This window comes from Macaca mulatta, chromosome 15 (genome assembly GCF_049350105.2).
Source record: "Macaca mulatta isolate MMU2019108-1 chromosome 15, T2T-MMU8v2.0, whole genome shotgun sequence".
NCBI classification, from domain to species: domain Eukaryota; kingdom Metazoa; phylum Chordata; class Mammalia; order Primates; family Cercopithecidae; genus Macaca; species Macaca mulatta.
In genome coordinates, this window is record NC_133420.1 from 70,606,166 (window position 1) to 70,628,470 (window position 22,305).

Consider the following 22,305-nt stretch of genomic DNA (forward strand, 5'->3'; position numbering starts at 1 on the left):
GGCTTCTATGAGGACACCACAGTATGGGGTTGGATTGTTGCTATCATTGTCCTTTCTCAGAGGAAGAAGTTAAAAGGAGCTGCCCTTTAGAACCTTCTGGTTACCAACCTCCAATTAACTTTTTCAGGAAAAGACACTCTAGTGTATCTGGCATAGCCGTGTTTGTGATACATGAATTTTTCCAGGGTACTAACTTATTCCTGCTTGTCTTCTGCATGCAAGAATGAATTTAGACCCTTATCTCACACTATATACAAAAATCAACTTAAATTGGATTAAAGACTTTCATATAAGATGTGAAACTTCATAACTACTTGAAGAAGACAGGGAAAAGTTCCATGACACTAATCTGGGCAATGATTTTTAAGATATCATCCCCTAAAGTATAAGTAACAAAAGGGAAAATAGACTAATGGTGTTATATAAAACTGAAAACCTTCTGCGCAGCCAAGGAAACAATGAACAGAGTAAAGAGACAACCTATGAAATGGGAGAAAACCACATATCTGACAAAGGTTTAATGTCAAAAATGCATAAAGAATTAACAAAACTCAATAGCAGGACAACAAATAACCTGATTTAAAAATGGGCAAAGGATCTGAACAGACATTTCTCAACGTAAGGCATATAAATAGTGAACAGTTATAGAAAAAATGCTCACAATCACTAATAATCAAATAAAAGCAAATTAAAGCCACAATGAGCTAACACCTCACACCTGTTAAAATTGTTATGATAAAAAAGATGACAGATAACAAGTATTGAAGAGGATATAGAGAAAGGTAATCCCTGTATACTATAGTTGGAAATATAAATTAGAACAGCCATTATGGAATACAGTATGATGGTTTATCAATAAATTAAAAATAGAATTACCATACGATGCAGCTATCCCACTACTGGGTATATATCCCAAGGAAATAAAATCAATATGTTGAAGAGATGCCTGCATCTCATGTTTATTGCAGTATTATTCACAATGGCCAAGATATGGAATCAACTTAATTGTTTCTCATCAGATGCATGAATAAAGAAAATGTAAATATACACAACAGAATACTTCCCAGTCTCTTAAAAGAAGGAAATTCCATCATATGCAACAACATTGATGAGCCTGTGGGACATCGTGTTAAGTAAAATAAGCCAGGCACGGAAATACCAATATATCATGATTTCACTTACATGTTAAATCTAAAAAAATGGAACTAAGAAGTAGAGAGCAGGTGTGGTGAGTGCAGGGCAGGGTTGAGGAGATGTTGGTCAAGGTATACTAGATTTCAGTTAGGTAGGAAGAATTAGTTGCAGAGATTGAATGTAAAACGTGATGACCATAGTCAATAACACAGTCACCTAGAATATAATTCCAGATATAATCCAATAATTATATCTGGAAATTGCTAAGGGAATAGATTTTAAATGCTTTCACCACAAAAAAAATGGTAAGTATGTGAAGAAATGAAATGTATATAGTAATTATACTATTATACATTAGCCATTCCAGAGTGTGTACATATTTTGAAACATGTTGTACTTGATAAATATGTATAATGTTTATCAATTAATATAAATGAATACATAAATAAAAATGTTTAAAAAGGACCAAATTAATATTCCTAAAAAAGCAGAACAAAGCAACTCAGTAGGCTTTAGTATAACACTTTCTTTTCATGTTTTTATCAGCATAGCTACATTTAAATAGAAATATTAAAAATTATAAACCCTCTTTATTATTATTGTTTCTCTATGTGAGGTGAAGGTTGTTTCACAAGTGTAAAGTTATCTTCAAACTCATGAAGTTGTGTACCTTAAATACGTACAGCTTTCCGTATGCCAGTCATACCTCAAAAAAGTGTTATTTCTGTTTTTTAACGGTTAGGAAGTCTAGGTATCTGGCATCTTATACTTTCCGTTTTGAGGACTGGGATAGCAGTTTTCTCAAAAGCATCAGCAAGACATCCTTATTGACTATGCATCATAAGGTGACATCTACAAAACAGCAATGCCAACAAATCAGAACCAAAGTTAGAAGATTAGAAGATAAATCCTGTGGGAAGCTGAGTTTTGAGATTTTCTTAGAATAAAGTCTAGCCCCAAGGAACTGTGTGGTAGCTTTGATAATGGTGAAAAGATTTCTTTAAAACTTAGAAATATTATATTAGAATTTTTTTTCTGAAAGTCATCAAAGTGTTTGTACTCACTAACGACCCAATTTGCCAGTAAATGAAAGAAGATGAGATGACCCGCCACAAATTTCTCTAAGTGTTTTACAGTCATTTCTCAAATATCTTTGAATTGAGAAACAGTTGAGTGAACACAATATCAAAATTGTCTTTAGATCCAGGGAACCTTCCAAAGAAGTGAAGCAGACTGCCACATATTGTATGATTTTGTGGATATCAAAGATCCACCCTCCCCAAAATCGCTGATCTATAGTATTTTATTTTAAAATTATTTATTCTGTGCATTTATAGATTCACACATTTATTTAGCTGATTAATTAAATAAATATGTAATGAATTTTTCTAAGGAAAGTACTGTTGAGGCACCAAGTTTGTGGTTGGGTAACAGTATAGCCAGGGCTCCTGCTCGTCTTAAGTTTGCATGTTTATCAGGATAGCAAAATGTAATCAAAAGATTACTCAAATAAATATGATTTCACTTAGTATTGACAATTCCATTTATTGAGTATTTGATGTACAAAGCCCTATTCTGAGTGCTTAGTTGTATTAACTCACTTAGTCCTCACAACCATCCCTTTAGGTACATGATGTTGTATCTGATTTTATAAATAAGGAAACTAGAGCATAACAAGGATTACAGCTTTCCTAACACCATGCAGTCTAGCAAGTGATGCACTCAAAATTTAAACTCAGTAAGTCTGGACATAAATCTTGAGCTCAAAACCACTCTATTATTATGAAAAAATGACAGGGATGAAAACTTCAGGAAGCCAAACAGAATATCAAAAGGCACTCCCGTTTAGGAAGAGGTATTCATTTGGAAGTGGCATTTAAGCTGATACCTAAGGAAAGAAGGGAATGACTAAGCAAGGAATGGAAAGAGGATTGCTCTAACAGTGGCAACAGGCCATGTAAGGGCTTTGAAATAGAATGAAGCTTTCAGCACAGATGGAGCCTGGTGAGAGCAGGCCAGAAAGTGAGGTTGACTGTGACCAGATCAGGCCAGGCCTTTTAGATTTAACATTTAAAAATAAAGATTTTTTTTTTTAAAAATATTCAAAGCACAACAGGAAGTCATTTGTGGAAAGACATGATCCAATTGATATTTTAAGATAATTTTGGTTGGAAGGTATAGAATAGAGTGAAAGGGCAGAAGCTTAAGAAGAAACACTAGTTAGGAGACCAAAGGTTGGAGTGGGTGTGGCAGTAATAATGATAACATGTAGACGGATTTGCGATGCTTCTGGGGAGGTGAGAGAGAAGGAGGAACTCAGGACATCCCAGGGTATTGGCTTCTTGGTTTGGATTTCTGGTTTATAGTGTTACTGCCTGATCTTCCTACCATTAGAATTACTATCCTGAATTATGGTATTTTCTATCAAAAATCTGTGTTAAAATTACCTATATTAAATGAAATTACAATAGATTTTTTCATTAGAGCAGTTTATTAAAGGACTGTAGCATAAAAGGCTTTAATGAATATGAATATAGGCAATTGTAAATGGAACACAGGTGGCCAGGGATCAAGGGATTATGTGAGAGTCTTAGACAGTGTAGTTGAAGGTGAGAGTGTGAATCCACTGAAAATGTGTGCTGAATCTGGACTAGTGTGTGAAGTTTGCACTTCCAGCCAAGATATGCAGAAATACCAGTGCTCATATAAGCCTCTTTCTTTATTAATCACTCATACAACAAATATTTCTTGGATACTGGCTTACTTTGTCTTAGATGCTTTACCAATGAATATGAGATAAAGTAAGCAGGAGTAGCCCATGCCTTCAGATAGCTTGAGCTCTGTTGTTTCTCACTCACTACTTCTGCCACTCTATCACATTTTTAATGATTTGATATTTTTTGGTCAAGAGTAGTTGCGATGGTTAAGGAACATGTCTGCACAATTGTTATCTGAATGCCATTATTGGTATCTTTTAATCAAAGATAGTGCAGCAATTCTTAGTAGCTCAGACTCTGAAGTCAAACCACCTTGGTTTAAATCTTAGCTCTTTACTTACCTGATTAGTTAATCCCTCTGTGCCACAACTTTGTATCTTTCAATTGGGATAAAATAATATATTTGGGCTGTTGTGAGAATTAACCATGCAAATAAATATAATGTACATAGAACAGTGCCTGGCATATGGAAAGCATTCCGTAACTGTTAATTATCGTTATTATTTTGCTATTGTGATACAAGACACAAAAGTTTTGTGTAAGTGTTTGTTTGTGTGTAATTTAAAGAGAGAGATTTTATAAACATATGTTTTAAGACCAAACAAAATACACTATCCACTTAAGAAAATGTGTAGCTATGGTAGAATTTCAACTTTTAAAAGTTTAAACACAATGAAAATTTTTAACTTGATTAACCTAACAAAAAGACAATGATGTTGAGAGTGAGAGGCTGCAGATCACTTGGATGATCCTTAAGTGATGCTGTTTTATTAGCCTTATGCAATCATCCAAGAAATTTACCAGCCAGACTTTTTGACCATGATGAACCCTGCATCATGTGTGAAAGCCTGTGTTATGCCATGTGAAACGCTCTAGGCTACTCTATATAAAGTATGAATAATAATAAATAAACATTTAAATAAATTAAAGGATTCATTTCCTTTTGAGAGAAGATGTCATATAGTATATATTTTCTCTGGAAAAGTATTCTCCCTTTTTCCCCACCTTGAAATAAAGTGTGAGAATCACTATAAAATGTGGTGGAAAAAGACAGAGAAAATGGTAAAAATGTGTACCTTTTTCTTTATAGCAGGGGTTTTCAAATCTTTCTCTGAAACAATTGTAGAGACATAATTAATAACTACAGACTATTTCCACCTAGAAACATTCAAGTGTGGGTTGATATTTTTCCTTCTAAAACTTCAAGTAGCACTGAAGTTCGAGGGAGATTGTTTCCTTCTTTTTCAAATTATTCCTAGCATATCACTGTAAACCTAAATGATATGCTTACCCCAGTTTGAATCAATTTAAAGTATTGTTTATCTTTAAAGATGATTACGTGTATTGTATAAGAAGTCAACACAGCCAGTTATTATTTTATCAATTGCATTTACATATTGCTGGCCTTGAAGTTAGAGTCACGTTTGTTTGAAGTTTAAAAATATTAATCCTCTCTAGTTACTGTTACAGCATGTTCACTACCTCTCTTTAACATTATTTTCTCTCTTAACCATTATATCATGATGACTATGAGACTGGATCTATTTCTTTTTTTAATTAGATACACTCACTACTTTAGATTTTATTGACCATCCTAAGCATACAGATGAATTTTATTTTTTTTTACACATGGTTTGGGGGTATCTTTTGTCTGTTAACTACTTCAAAATACACATTCATCAAATTCCCACTTTTTTTCTTTTGTTTATAAACATTATCACTCACCTTGAATTGTGTCGATTTAAGTGTTCAGGATATAGCTTCTTAATGTTTCTGTTCTCAATCTTGTCCCAGCTCAGTTGAGCTACATCTACCAATTCTTAAGAAACTGATTTTCATATTTTCCTCTTTTATCCTCTGAACAATATTTATTATTATTATTATGTCAGAGTCTCATTCTGTTGCCCAGGGTGGAGTGTAGTGATGCCATCTTGGCTCACTGCAACCTCTGCCTCCCGGGTTCAAGCAATTCTTCTACCTCAGCCTCCCAAGTAGCTGGCATTACAGGTGCATATGCCACCACACCCGGATTTTTTTACTTTTTTATTTTTAGTAGAGACGAGGTTTCTCTGTGTTGGCCAGGCTGGTCTTGAACTCCTGACCTCAGTTGATCTGCCTGCCTCAGCCTTTCAAAGTGCTGGGATTACAGATCTGAGCCACCGCACCTGGCCTGAACAATATTTATTCTATTACTAATATCTTTCTACTATTTCTCTAAATCATTTTGGTGAGAAGAATCTAATAAATCACATAATCTAGGATTACATCTGGGCCTGGCTTCTCATCTGCTGTTATCATTTAATACAGAATGTGATGCACCACCATTGTAAATTTTGATTTACTTTTTTAGAAATTACAGCTTTGGTTTCTTTTCTCCATTATTTTGTTATTAACCCACAAAACTCTGGAGGAATTTCTACTTGGAAAATTGTACTACTTAAACTGCCCTTCAAAAAATACCTTGCAAACACAATGCTATTATAAGTTTTATCAACACATTTCACCCAACTTATTTATCCACTCACTTGACCATTTAGTTTTCTTTTTAGAAAAATAGTCTCCTTTTAATCCTGTTTATCTTGTATCTTCTTTTGCATTCATACTCCTTACTTCACCAACATAACTTATTTTTCACATCCCTCAAATAACATTGGGTATTAGTTAAAATTATTTTCTTCCAAGGAATTAGGAATTTCTGGTTTGTGGGTTGTAAATATAATGTACATTTCTTCTTCCTCAAAGAGATCATATATCTAATATGTAAATATCATGAACAAAAGATCTTATGAGGTTTCAGGAATCTCTCTGTTGTAATGCTAAAATTCACATTTCAAACTAATAGATCATGGATTTAGTTGAATAATTTTCACATTCCATATATATTTTAAAACACTCAATAATCACTTTAGACATTCAGAAAGCACTTTAGTCAAATTAAATATATGGAACTTAAAACTTACAATGAGTAGGAAACAGCACTTTATTTCATGGAACATACAACTTATAATTTAAGATTTGTATGCTGAGATATCCATTATATAAGCCAATGGTTGCAAAGTGTGACAGTGTACATATCTTGTCGATTAAATGAGATATGCATATGAAAGTGCCTATCACAGCACTTGTTACAGTGAGCTTCCAATAAAGAGTTAAGAGTTGTTTGCTGTGGATTTATAAATCATAAAATAAAACAGGGCACAAAAAATTGAATACTGTATGGATTTAGAAGACAACCTGGCATTGGAGAAGTTGAAGCATTCTCAAGTAAACGGGATGTTTCTGCAACATATGTAGAAATTCATAAAATGCAACACAACCATTCCTGGAGCCTTAGGGTTTTTCTGCCTAGTGTCCTACTATTCTGAACATATGAATGCTCACTTTCTTGGTAAAAGTGGTTACCACTTTCTTTCTAAATCTGTTTCCGTCTAGTGGAAGTGTAGCTTTTGATTTCTTTCTAGAACCTAACAGGATGTGTTATTCACTATACTGAATTTATTTGGCTATAAAGCATCTTTTTCTCAAAGTGAGTTGTAATACCTCCAAACAAACAAACAAAAAAAGAAAACACGTAATAAGAAATATATATATGTGTTTATAAATATATATATTAATAAATATTTAATAATATATTATATATGAAAATAATATATATATATAATTCCTGATAGTAGTAGCTTTCAGAAAAATTGAAATACTGTAATTTTTATAAATCTAACACTTAAATCATGAACTTATATGACTTCTCCTGTGATAAGAAAATGCTCATGTATTTATGTTCCAATCTTCTATATGTGCCTTGACAAAGTTATACTTCTTAGTTGAGTACCATTTTTTTTTTAACTTTTATTTTAGGTTTGGGGTACATGTTCAGGTTTGTTATATAGGGAATTGCATGTCACATGGGCTTCTTGTATAGGCTATTTAATCACCCAGTGAATAGGCATAGTATGTGATAGGTAATTTTTTGATTCTCTCCCTCCTCCAACCCTCCACTCTTAATTAAATAGGCCCCAGTGTCTGTTGTTTCCTTCTTTGTGTCCGTGTATTGTCGTTGTTTAGCTTCCACTTATAAGTGAGAATATGTGGTATTTGGTTTTCTGTTCCTGTATTTTTTTGCTTAAGATAATGGCCTCCAGCTCTGTCCACGTTGCTGCAAAGGTCATAATCTTTTTCTTTTTTATAGCTGCATAGCATTTTGTGTTGTATATGTACCACATTTTGTTTATCCAATCTGCCATTGATGAGCATTTAGGTATATTATATGTCTTTGCTATTATGAATACAGGAGCACCATCTTTCTACCATCTCTTTTTATTCTACCTTGACCATCTTTGTCACCTGAAGAGTCAGAGGTTTAAAGGAAGGGTCGGGGATGTGCAGAGGGGAAAGGATGAGCAGATGTCCATGGTGGTGATTCACTGAGATTTGTTCCTGAACGTAACATGTGTGAGGCTTAGAGTAATGGGCATGTAGAAAAGGGATGCTATACAGTTATCACGCTACATATTTGTGTATGGGAAACATGGGAAAGTGACAATATGCAGCAACAAAATACGCATCTATGTTGCTTATTTTATTTCTCTTTCATCAAGTAGATGGGAGAAAATAATGCTTTTTTAAAAAAGTTTCTTCCCCAGATAATTGAAACCGTAAAAGTGTGAGTTACTATATAATTTTCTACTGTGTATACTATGTAGTATCTTGCTATTTTAGCAAGCATACCTATTTTATTTTCTATGTCTTCCTGAGGAAGATTCATAAAATGTAGGAAATGATAGCCATTCATTTGATAAGTTAAAAACTACCATATTGCATATTCACTTATCAGATGGATAACCATCATTTCCCACATTTTATGGCTCTTCCCTGGGAAATCTATGAGATATAAAGTAAGGATATTTGCTGCAATTTAGTTAAAGTAGCCAATGGTAAAAGCTAAACCCTCTACTTCTGATAACTTAGCATCATGATTAGAAAAATGATTTGATGTGGTAACGCACATAAGAAAACATTTCATTTACAAATTATTTTGTTTTTATAATCCAAGAGCCTTTCTCAGTAAAATAACGTGCTACTGTGTGGTTTGATATTTTGCAGTACGTCGTAATCTGGGGTCTGTTTTAGTACCTTGGAAGTCCTAGACAGACATAATTTTCATTGCTATATTGCACATTTAACAAAAGCTATTATAACAGCAATATATAGTCAGGTACATTTTAAAAGGCAGTGTAGAGTGATAATAAAAGTGTCATCGCTAATCACCATCATTTTACAGAGACATGTATTGCTCTGAATATTCTCTTTCACCCTCTTGTTATTTGTAGGAATTGATGAGTGCCGTCAGAAAGCTGTATCATGAGCTGCCTGCGCTTCTAAAGTATCCAGTGGATTTTTAATCACATGAGGTAAATGCCAAATTTATTTTAATTGTGTTTTGAGGATGAAATGAAATAGGATTTTTTATTTTAAAATGTATTTTTATTATACCAAGGAAGAGGACAGTTTTATTTAATCATATATTTAATAATTTAATCAAGCATTTAATTAGTTCCTCTAATTTGTGTGCCCCAAAGTGACTGGAGGAAGTTATTGGCATGTTGACAATCCACTGCTGGGCTTATAAATTTTTCTCTGTAAAGCTATTATATATGTGATGATGTTTCTGACAGTCTGTATACTGTTTGTGTTTGCTTAACGTCATTTTATCCATTAAAACACCATTTTAGCATGTTCAAATATACGTCATATTTTATCCATTAAAACACTATTTTAGCATGTTTTAATACACATTTGAAAGGGTGATGAATGAAGATGTTTATTAATACATACAACAAAAGTTGTGATATAAGAAGTATATAAATTTAAATTTGTATAGGAGGTATTGTACATTTTAAATGAAAACTGAGTTCCTTTACTTTTTATTTCCCCCAGTAATACTAATGGCCTTACAGTGTCTTGTATATATATGATGGGAGTGACTTTCTTTTCCTGGAATGTCTTGTTAGTTTCTTAATCTTTGCCTTCTCTGCTAGTGAATACTTACTGAGCATCACAATGGGTATTTTTGTTTTTGTGTTTTCGTATTTCTTCCAAATGTTGGAGAGTATATTGTGGCATTTACAACTGCTGTTTTCTTTTTACTACCTGAAATTACAGAAAAAAAAATAAAAATAAAAAATAAAAATAAATCTAGTGGTGCCCAGGAAGATTAAGTTTAGCTCATAACTGTTAAGAAATGTCTTATTTAATTCATCTAAAGAAAGGTGTATGGAACTGCATCACTTGTGTCCTCATGAAGGCAAACAAATGAAGCACTAATACAAAATTGTCTTCTGAAAAAAAAATAAGTTTTCTAAAAAGGGAATATGCTTGCTTCCAGCCAAGTTCACTTGTCTCAAACAATAACAGACAGGAAGCAGGGAGTTGTACATAAGTGATTTACCCAGGTAGAAATGGTGAATACACACATAGACACAAAAATACACCTACACCTTAGTCTAGGATGGGATCTTGGGGTTCAAAGAAAACTGACATTCTTCATTTGCAGAAATATAGATTAAATATAAAAATACATATATTTCAGGTGTAACTAGGGTAAATCAAACAGATACAAAATATACAATATTGGTCAGTTTTTTAAAAAAATTAAAGGCATCATTGATAAAATTTAAATTGTGAACTGCACAATGAAGCATATGGTTCACAATTTACAAGAGTCTCCATTATGTGAACTTGGATGAGATAATACATAAAAAATTGACAGCCTTGTGAAAAGAATTAGGAGAAGCTGCTAATTTGCACAGCACAAAACTGCCTGTCATTTATAGGACTCTTCCAATCAAAAAGAACATTTAAGGACACTTAAAATATGATAAATTTGAAATGATTTGGAGACATAGTGAAATGTAATTGCTTTTTTTTTGAATATATCTGAGAATACTCTTTCACAGTTTCTTTAATCAGTTTAAGTAATCCTGGTAAATTAAAGCCTTTTTTCCCTGCTTGAATTTATGTGACATTCTGCAATATATCTCTGATTGTGGACCCAATGGACACTAGTTGTTTTTAGATATATTAAAGATGTACTTTCAGAGCATATAGTTAGGAGGTTGTTTTTTTTTTCTTATCAGCTAAAAGTGAAACACACATTATTGATCTATGAAATTATTCGAAGTTATTTAAAATTAATAATTTGTTTTATTTTTATGGGATTAAAAAATCAAATCCACATGCAAATTTTTCTGCACTGACAACTTTATTTTAACCAAAGTTTAAGGCATGTAACATAGGAAGGGCGAAATGATAGGCCAATATCCTCTAGGTTCTAGTTCTAATTATTAAGTTCATTTTCACTTCCATTTTCATCCTCTTTGCCTAATAGCACTGGCTCTTTTTCTTTTGCCTGTGGATAATATTTCATTTAAAATAAGAAAAGGAGATTTTAACCTTCCCCTACTACCACTCCACCATGGGTACTGAATTATTTACCATTATTTTATTGCTGATCTCCAAGAAAAATAAAGGTCTTCATTTCCTCAAAATCTTTGTTGGGGTTTTAAAGATTATTTTCTCAATTCTAAAGCCATCCAGAATATTAAAAAAAAAAAATCCATGATATTAGTTAAGAGCTAGAAAAATTGTGAATATAGCAGAGACATTTTATGTTGTCCATAGAGTCATAGGTTCATGTTTAGGAGGTGTCACCATTGTGATGACCAACCTGTAATTGGAATGTAGATGACAGCACAGGCATACTGAACAAGCTGTAAAATAGGTCAGCAGTGTGTATAGAAGAACCTGCCCAAAACTGTTAGCTCAGTTCACGTTGAAGGAGAACATTGATAAACCCAAGGATAACTGCCCAGAACAGACATAATAATTTGGGAATTTGAAGGTTTTTTTATTTTTTTCTTTCTTTTTTTTTTTTTTTTTTTTTTTTGATGGAGGCTTACCCTGTTGCCCAGGCTGGAGTACAGTGGCACAATCTCGGCTCACTGCAACCTCCGCCTCCTGGGTTCAAGCAATCCTCATGCCTCAGTCCCCTGAGTAGCTGGGACTACTGTCATGCAGTACCATGCCCAGATAATTTTTGAATTTTTAGTAGAGATGGGGTTTCATCATGTTGGCCAGACTGCTCTTGAACTCCTGACCTCAAATGATCCACTTGCCTTGGCATCCCGAGGTGCTGGGACTACAAGCATGAGCCACCGTGCCTAGTGGGAATTTGAAGGTTTGAGAGGATTAGGTATAACTTGTTTGGAGAAAGTAAGATTTAAAAGTGTAAGACATGATGGTAACTCTCTGTAAATGTTTTAAATCATGTCAGGTGAAAAGGAGATTAGATTTTATAGCTGTGTTTCTAAGGGAGGCCATGAGACATTTGGATGAAATGTGACCCAATATGAGAAAGGTTTTAAAAATAATATTACATGGGTTTAGTTAAAGTGAGAAATAACCGTGAAAATTACAATTTCTATATAAACAGAATGGGCTGTTACATAAAGAATTGAGTACTGACTCTAGAGATAATAGTTGGTGTGTTCCTTTAGCCAGCCAAGTGCTTCTCACAGACCATGCATTTGTCAACCAGTGTGTGGAGAAATAACACTTTACATCTCTTTTATTATTCTACAAGTCTTTGACGATCTTTTAGGTGGAGAAATAGCCTTTATATACATTTTATTTAATACTAAGTGATACTTTTTAAGCTATATGTTTTCTTAATTTAAAGTGATTTTAATATAAAGAATATTCATTTAAAAATGCTGGGAATGTTGTATTTTAATTCCATCACCGGGACATGGACCTAAAGCCAACTATTTACTGTGCTTAAACATATATTAGTTCAATCTAGCTGAGAAAAACTGACAAAAGTATGGCAAAATATTTCAGTGGTTACAATCCCAGATCCAGATTCAGTATTCCTGAGTCTCTATTTCTGGATATGTCACTTTTGCAATTTATATGAGGTCTCTGAGGCTTAGTTTACTACTCTGAGAAAAAAAGGATAATAAAAGTACTGCTCATCATATGATGTCATTGAGGCTCATAGTATAACCAAGGATGGTAGGAAAGAGTGATTTAAAATAAACTATTACAGAATATATGCTTTGCCATTTACCTGACCTTGAATTAGAGCCTAACAATTATTTAGTTAAGTAGGAGTACATTTTAGAGCCATTTTAAAGCATAGATTAATGCCAAATATTTTATGGGTATTTTACTTATTATTTTCTATTGATATAGGGTTCTAGATTGGATAAAGTGTTGGCCATTAATCATATTTCTTTTCATGTATTGGATAAAACCAGTTATTTCAAAGGAAAGACTTGATATTGGTTGTATATATTTCCATTTGTATGTCTCTGCAGAAGTATAGTAGTAGCATGTTCAGGTATATATTCTGATTAACCATATCTGCTTCTGAGAAGTTACCAAAATTATGCACGTTTTCAAACCCATAAATACATTCTTAAAAAGTAACACTAAGCTGGACACGGTGACTCACACCTGTAATCCCAGCATTTTGGGAGGCTGAGGAGGGTTGATCACCTGATGTCAGGAATTTGAGACCAGCCTGACCAGGATGGTGAAACCCCATCTCTACTAAAAATACAAAAATTAGCTGGGTGTGGTGGTGCATTTGTGTAATCCCAGCTACTCAGGAGGCTTAGGCAGAAAAATCGCTTGAACCCGGAGGCGGAGGTTGCAGTGAGCCGAGATCGCGCCATTGCACTCCAGCCTGGGCAGCAAGAATGAAACTCCATCTAAAAAGAAAAAAAAAAAAAAAAGTAACACTAAATATCTATGGTCTGGTACTCATCATAAAATACATACATCATAACTTCTACCAGCCAATATTGATCATCAATGTAGGTGTCAGAGATAATGTTGAGGAATGATTGCCTGAATGATATTAATCCGTTTCATTCATCTACATAGCTTTAATTTTACCAATGGATTAAACAAAGCTATTAAAATCTTTATATTTTCTCCATAGAAGTGCTTTCACTAAACCAAAACTTGAATCAATGCTATCAACTTACACTGATCTGTATTATAAATGCTGGAAGTTCATGCTTGCATTTAGTAATATTATTCATGGTGTAATTCACGGTGTGTTTTTCTTCATCCTTTATGAAGTTTCTCCATTCAGGAGACCATGGTACGTATTTTCCTTCAGTCTCACCACTCCAAATAGCAAGGTTTTTTTATGGCATCTCATTTATTTTTAACTTACGATTCTATTGGATCATGCAATAGATTTATTTACATGTGTGTGTGGAATACTAGGAATTTCAGAACTAAATCTGTTGCATATATTTGGCATGTAAACAGAATCTAATGGCATACATGGTAGTGAAGCATAACTGCTCTGAGATCAGTCTAGGTGTGGATCCCATATCTTTTATTTAGATCTAGAGTAGATTTGATCAAGTTGCCACTGCATTTTTCTCTTCAGTGTTTATGTTATGGTTTTGTTCAGAAGATTAACACTCTTGATAAATGTCAGCTATTGCCAATATTAAAGTAAGTTCTCAAGAAGCATCTCTCTTTTCACCACCTTTCTTGGCTTACTAGAACACATTTTCATGCATGTATTTATTTGCTAAATCTTTATTGAGTACCTATTGTGTTCGCTTATAACTCATATATATATATGAGTTATATAGATATATGAGTTATATATATATAAATATATAATATATATGTACATATATATTGTATATATGTAAACGCATATGTAAATAATATAGATGAAGTCCTTGTTGTCATAGACCTTATGTTCTAGATGGGTAGTTTTGATATGGAGTCCATTAATAATAAAAATATTTGAAAGAAAATATTCAGTAATAAGTGCTAAGTTAAAAGTAAAACAAGGTGAGAGCTTGAAGAGCTGGCTACTTTGAATTGTGTTGTCACTGTAGATATATTTTAAGCTGGGACCTGAATTATAACAAGGTCAATATCTGGAACATCTGTATAATAACTACAGAAAGAGCTTTCTGGGAGACAAAAAAATCTAGTCCCCAAGAAGAGGATATAATGATCTCATTAGAGAGATTCCTTGGTTCTGTGTCATAGCCATTTGATGAAAATTTATCTGTTTCTCTCTTTTCCTTTCAAACTGAAAGGCCCTTCTACATGGAGAAGCCCAGTCATCCTTCTTCCTAATACTGTTCTCCTTTTTATCTTATCTCAAAAGGTTAAACTGACCAAAGTCTTACTCCCTATTCTCTCTCTGACCTATTTTTCCCTTGAAGGCATCCAACCTGATCAACCTAAAATCTACTATTTGGGCTTAAATCAAGAGTGAGCAGTAGAGGTCTCTCAGACTTCTAACTAGACTCTGGTTCCAGCCCTGTTTATCACAGTGCTATCGTAGCATATAGGTCTCAAAGACTGTTTAATAAGAAAGTGGAACTTAGTCCTCTTTTGTCATTGTTCCTTGCAGATAGCTCCCCTAGGAGTAACAAAAAAATCAGTACTGTGGGCTGAGGAAGAAGTCCAGTCATCCTAGATTCCCTTAGCCATAGTCTTACCTAATTTCTAGTAGGTACTAATTTTATCCCTAGCATTATTGTATCTGTTTTAAATTTTTTCCTCATTTATTTTTATCCTGCATCAAAACCAACTTATGATACCATCCCAAATCCTCTTAAGAATAAAGCAGGACACAATATCCTCTCTCAATATAAATATTTAATTTCTTACTTCTCTTTACCAAATATCTCATGTTATCTATAGATAGCATTTTTGTTCCTCATGAATATTGTAGTATCATCAGTCTTAATAAGGGGCTTAAATAACTCAAGCCTTTTTAGGTATAATAATTCAGATATAATCTCTTCCAGGAATATTGGTCCACTTTTTGTGTTTATCTCAACTCAACCCTATATAATCCTTATGCATTTTGTCAGCAGTGCAGGATTTGTCATGACTCAGCAGTCGTCTTCAGCATACAGCAGACAGGGGAAGAGAAAGGAGCTAAAATTAAAAATAACATTTTAAAATGTTTTATGTGTTCTTTATATACCCATATATATTTTCAGTCACTTATAATTTGTGAAAGATATTAAAATATTATTAATACATACTTTGGAGATATGAAGCAGAGGAACTTATTCCAGTTTTTAGTTTGCATTTTCTTCAAGGTCTTTCCCAGTATTTTGCTCATAGTAAGAGTTGAATTGCAGCAAATTGTGTTTGCATTTGTTGCATGCCATTCTCACAGGGCATGCAGGATATCTAATCAGAATATAACTGCAGGCCGGGTGCGGTGGCTCACTCCTATAATCCCAGCACTTTGGGAGGCCAAAGCGGGTGGATCACCTGAGATCAGGAGTTCGAGCCCAATGTGACCAAAATGGTGATACCCCATCTCTTCTAAAAATATAAAAATTAGCCAGGCGTGGTGGCCAGCACCTGTAGTCCCAGCTACTCAGGAGGCTGAGACAGGAGAATTGCTTGAACCCGGGCAGCAGAGGTTGCAGCAAGCCAACATGGCACCACTGCATTCCAGCCTAGGCAACAGAGCAAGACTCTGTCCCCACCAAAAAAAAAAAAATACAACTGCACCTCAATATGTTAGCAGCAGCATCTACTTGTCAGCAGAAAAGAAGTTTGAAATGAATTTAGATGACTTTTTTTGGCCTGACAGATATAATTCCTAATCTATATTTATTTCTATATCCTCCTAGTTACAGAAGATAATAGGGAAGAAGAGTAAAACTCCATTGAATGCTCACACATCTTAATATTCTTCTATTTACCTCTATGAAAGCTTCGTTTTCCCAGGGAAAGTCTCATTTTTGGTTATTCACTATGTTGGAAATCAAAGTCTGTTTTGCTGAATGATCAGAAGTTTAAATGGTGTTGGATCTCTTTGGAAATAGGTGAACATTGTTTTTGTTTCAATATTCATTCAGCAACTTTTATAACACTTGCCATGTGCCCGGCACTATTTTAAGTACTTTGCCCGGCACTATTTTAAGTACTTTGCAATATTTACATAATTAATTCACATTATAGCCCTACAGAATGAATACTGTCATTGTCCCCATTCTGCAAATGAAGAAACCGAGGGCTAAAGAAATTAATTAACTTGCCCAAGATCACACAATTGATAAGAACAATATATTACATACCAACATGTATTTAGCAACGAAGGCCAACAATTAGTATTTTCTGAGAGCATATAGGCAGCAATGACAAATGTGGTCATAGCAGAATAAAAAATGGCCCTCTCTCTGTTCTTTCTTCAAAATCTCCTATCACTTGATAGATTACATGAGGAGGTGTGACTTTAAAGGTGGGTAAAAAGTTGATAAATATTAACTTTCTAAGTCTGTGTCAAGAACAATTTAGACAGAATAAAAAAAAAAAAAGCACCAATTCCTTTTGCTTGTAGCCTAAATAATTGTGCCACTCAGTCTAAATTTTCCCCTCCGAAAAAGATACAAGTAAGATTAATCTCAGCAGGCCTCTGGTAAACCAATTTGCATTGGGCCCTGCTCTGGATTCTGATTGCATTTTGCCCTACTGTTGTGTGACACCTAGCATCCTTGGAATCTTTTTATGACTCTGAGTGCACACTCCACATGTAATTTACCGTAGCATTAAAGAAGTTCAACATCTAATTAATTCACCGATCAACTGTCAGAGCCTGTGATCTTTTCCTAGTTCACTGTTGAGTTCCCTGTGGGAGAATCAGTATTCTGAAAGTGCCACTTCCATTATGCTGTGTGTGGCGTTCGAACAAAGTACTAAGTTATGCTGCTTGTTCATGGAAAATATGCCATCCTCATGAGTACCTTGATGACTTTGTTAAAAATACCTCCTGCCACCCCTGTTCTCTTCTTCTTATGAATACTGTGGCTCCATAGTACAAGGTTTTCACAGCACCACAAATTGAAGAAGGAATATCAGCACATCTCAGTTTCCTAACCTGTGCATCTCTCTTGAGTTTTTCTGTTTTATCCTTAAGAAACTTTATCCCATTTGGCTTTCTAAAAATGTGATTTTAAATCTGTCATTTTTGAAGATTTCCATGTCTCAGATTTTTCAAAATGGGGACATTTTACATGCAATAGAAATATTCATGGCCACTTCATGTTTCATATGTTTACAAAATTATATCCAGGTTAACATTTCTATGAGTACTTTCACAACAAAAGAACAATAGGAAGGAAAGAAATAGTGCTTATAAAGTTGTAGAATCAGTTTATTTATGATATCTGCTTTGATTAACCCCCAAACTTACATGCTTAATACAACAATCATTTATTGTTAGCGATCCACGAGTCCCTAACAACAATGGGCAGGCAGTTTTGATGATCCTAGGTTCAATATTGTACCTGAGCTCACTTACGCATATGGAGTCAGCTGTAGAGCAGGCCAAGGCTGGCTACTCCGGGATGGCCTCGATCATCTATTTTCAAGTTTCTGGCAGATGCAACAGGAGTGACTGGGTCACATGTCTCTCATCATACAGTGGGGTAGCTTAGACAGATTCACAGAAGGGATAGCAGGATTTCAAGACAAAGAATAGTATTTACAACTTCTTGAGATCAGTGCTTAGAACTGGCCCAGCATTTTTATTTATTTATTTAATTAATTAATTTATTTATTTATTTTGCTGCATCTTATTAGTCAAAGCAGGTAACAAGCCTATCCCAGATACAAGACATAGACAAATAGACTCCACCTCTGGATAGAGGTAGTTGCAAGGTCACACTATAAAGGCAGTGGTGAGAAATTGGGACATTTTTGCAGTCTACAACAGTTAAGTACCTGGCAGAGGTTAATGGTCATCTGGACTTGCCCCCGGTTTAGTTTCTGCAATGCTGTATTCATTCAGTCGTTTCCTCAATCAAAGACAGCTCTCCTTCTCAAGACGACAGAAAATGTAGCATCAGAAGAGAGATATGACACATTCCATATTCATGTAAAATCTTTTATTTTTGATGCTGCCTCTTTTTTATTGGTTGTATTGAATATGGAGGGAAACAAACATTTTAAAATATATGATGGGTAGGTGAAAGTATACAATGCATAACCATTAGGCCCAGAATCTAGTGTAAGGAAAAAAAAATAACATATCCTGAATTAACAAGTATGTTCTTCCTTAATCCAATCCCTTTCTGTGGCCTCTCAGAGATAACTTTTCTTTTGAATTTTATCATCATCATTTTTCTTTTTATTATGATTTTAAGCTATATTTTTACCAATATATATTTATTGTGAGATATATAAATTATAAAGTTTTGAAATATATAAAATACATTAATGGAACCATACTGCTTCTCTGCCAGTCAGCTATAGCTTTGAATTTTGTATTTTAGCTGAGGTAATTAGTCTATTTACATTTATTACAAATGCTACCATATTTTTATTATGTCTTCACTGTTATGTTTGTTTTTTATTTGTCTAATTCCTTTTATCTTTGTCTATTTCTTGGATATTTTGAATTGATTATTCTCATTCATATTTCTTTCTGTTCAATTAATAATCATATTTTAATTTCTAATATAAACACTAGAAAAGTTATGATGCATAAACTCATCAAAGTGTCAGTTTTAATCTTTATTCACTTTCAAAATAATATAGGTGCTCATAATAACTTAACTATAATTATTTTATATGCAATTTTTATATATTTTAGTTCCATTACAGTTTTTAATCCAGATGACAACTTCATTTTTGTTTAATATAGATAAACAGGCATATTGGTCACTGACATTGCTCATTATTCCTTCTTATATCTGACATTTTTCTTCTGAGATTATTTACTTCCTCCTGCAGAACATTTAAAATGTCCCTTTGTAATTATTGGTAGCAAGAGCTCAGTTTTTGTTTGTTTATGAATGTCTTTATTTTATTCTCCTCATTGAAAGTCATTTTTTAAAGCATATGATTGTAAGTTACCAGTTATTTTATTTTGTTACATTCCACCTATTGCTACAGTGGTCTCTGGTCATCATCTTTGCGATTCAGAAGTCAGCCATTAGCCAAGCATGGTAGCTCATGCCTGTAATCTCAGCAGTTTGGGGGCTGAGACAGGTGGATTGCTTGAGCCCATGAGTTTGAGATCAGCCTGGGCAACATGGCAAAACCCTGTATCTACAAAAAATACAAAAAAATTGCTGAGTGTGGTTGCATGCACCTATAATCCCAGTTACTCGACAGGCTAATTTGGGAAGATGACTTGATCCCAGGAGTTCAAGGCTGCATTTAGCTATGATTGTGTCATTGCACTCCTGCCTGAGTGACAGAGTGAGACTTTGTCTCAAAAAAAAAAAAAAAAAAAAAGAAAAGAAAAAAAAAAGTATAGAAGTTAGCTTTTAAGCTATTGCTTTCTTTGAAGAAGATAATCTTTCCTCCTACAATATTTAATATTTTTTCATTGGCTTTAGTGTCATGAATTTGTACTATATGTCCAGGCATTAATTTCCTTTAGTTTAAATTTTTTGAATTTTAGATAACTTAATCTTCATATTAAGATCTTTCCTAAATTCTGTAACATATTTCACTCAGTGTCTATCTGTATATTACCTCTATTCGTTTTTCTGTCTTCTTCTCTTCTGGAAACCCAAAAAAGCTAAAAGTTAGTTTCAGTGCTATATTTCCACTGTGGATTCTAATATGTCCTTAATTTGTATTCTCCAAATTAAGTTTTATTTAATATTTGAAATTGTAGCATAATTTTATATGTAAAGCAAAGTTGAAATAATAATAACACATAATTTTATTTACCTTCAACCTCTATTGCCAGCAGTTAACATTTTACCACATTGCATTGTCATCTTGCGGTTTTTATGAAACATTTAAGGAAAACCTGAGGTATTATATCTCTTAACCCTGAAGATACATTCATATGATTTCCCTTAAACTAGGAATGTGTTTTTCGTAACCATAGTATAATTATAAAAATCAGGAAATTTACATTGATATGATAATGTTAACTAATCTACAGGTATTATGTTAGTTTTCTATTGCTGTGATTACTCCAAAATATAGTGGTTTAAAAACAAAACAAAACAAACGCTTGTGGACAACCTCCCCTGCCCCCATCAAAAGACATATATTGGTGGATTGTATTAAAAAAAATAAAATCTAGCTATATGCTTTCTGTAAGAGACAAATTTTAGTTCTAAGGACATGCATAGATTGCAAATGAAAGCTATTCCATGCATATAGTAGTTGAAATAGAGCAAACATGACTATATTAATATCAGACAAAATACATTTTTAAGTGAAAAATTGTTAAAGGTTAAAAGAAGAACATTATATAATGGTAAAAGAGTCAGTTCACCAAGAAGATATAATAATTATAAAGATATATGCACCAAACATCAGAGCTACTAAACAGCTGAAGCAAACACTGACAGAATTAAAAAGAGAAATACAAAGCTCTACAATGATACTAGGAGACTTGAATTTTCCACTTTCAATAATGGATAGAACAACTAGCCAGATCAGAGAAACACAGGACTTCAACAACAGTATACACCAATGTGACTTAACAGACATACATAGAACACTGCCCAACAATAGAAGAATGCACATTTTTTCTTAAGTGCACATGGAATTTTATCCAGGATAGACCATATATTAGGTTATAAAACAAAACAATAAATTTACAATGATTAAAATCATACAAATTATATTTTCTGATCAGAATGAAATAAAAGTAGAAATCAATGGAAAATGAAAACAGGAAATGACAGAAATATATGGAAATTAAACAACACACTCAAACCACCAATGGGAAAAAGAAGGAGTCACAGAGGAAATTGGAAAATATCTCAGGAGTAATGAAAATAAAAACACAATACATAACAACTTGTGGGAGGCAGTAAAAGCAGTGTTAAGAGGGAAGTTTGTAGCTATAAATATTTATAAGCTGGAAGAAAAATCTCAAATCAACAATCTAAATTTACATATTAAAGAACTAGAAAAAGAAGAATGAACAAAACCCAAATCTAGAAATAAGTAAATAATAAATATTACAACAGAAATAAACAAAATAGATAGTAGAAAAACAATAGAGAAATTCAACAAAACCAAGTTAGTTCTTTGAAAAGAGCAAGAATATTGACAAACCATTAGCTAGACAAATTAAGGAAAGAAAAGAAGATTCAAATAACTAAAATTAGAAATAAGAGGGGATATTACTACTTATTTTATATCAATGAAAAGGATTATAAGAAAGTACTATCAGCAATTGTATGCCAACAAATTGTACAGTCTTAATGAAATGGACAAATTTGTAGAAACATGCAGTCTACTAAGAATAAATCATGAAGAAATAGATAATCTGAATAAACCTGTAATTAGTAAAGATATTAAATGTGTAATCAAAACCTTCTCAAGGAAAAATATTTAAAAAGCCCAGACTAGATGCCTGCACTGGTAAATTTTATGAATCATTTGATGTAAAATTAACAGT

At 33.3% G+C, this 22,305-nt stretch overlaps 1 protein-coding gene across 1 annotated transcript in view; it reads left to right on the plus strand.

Annotated features, from left to right (window-relative positions):
* Positions 1-22,305, plus strand: part of LINGO2 (leucine rich repeat and Ig domain containing 2) — a 743,357-nt gene that overhangs the window by 26,565 nt on the left and 694,487 nt on the right. Inside the window, exon 2 of the mRNA XM_015117575.3 lies at positions 9,179-9,259. The gene's annotated coding sequence lies outside the window, so the exon portion shown is untranslated. The remainder of the gene's footprint in view (positions 1-9,178; positions 9,260-22,305) is intronic.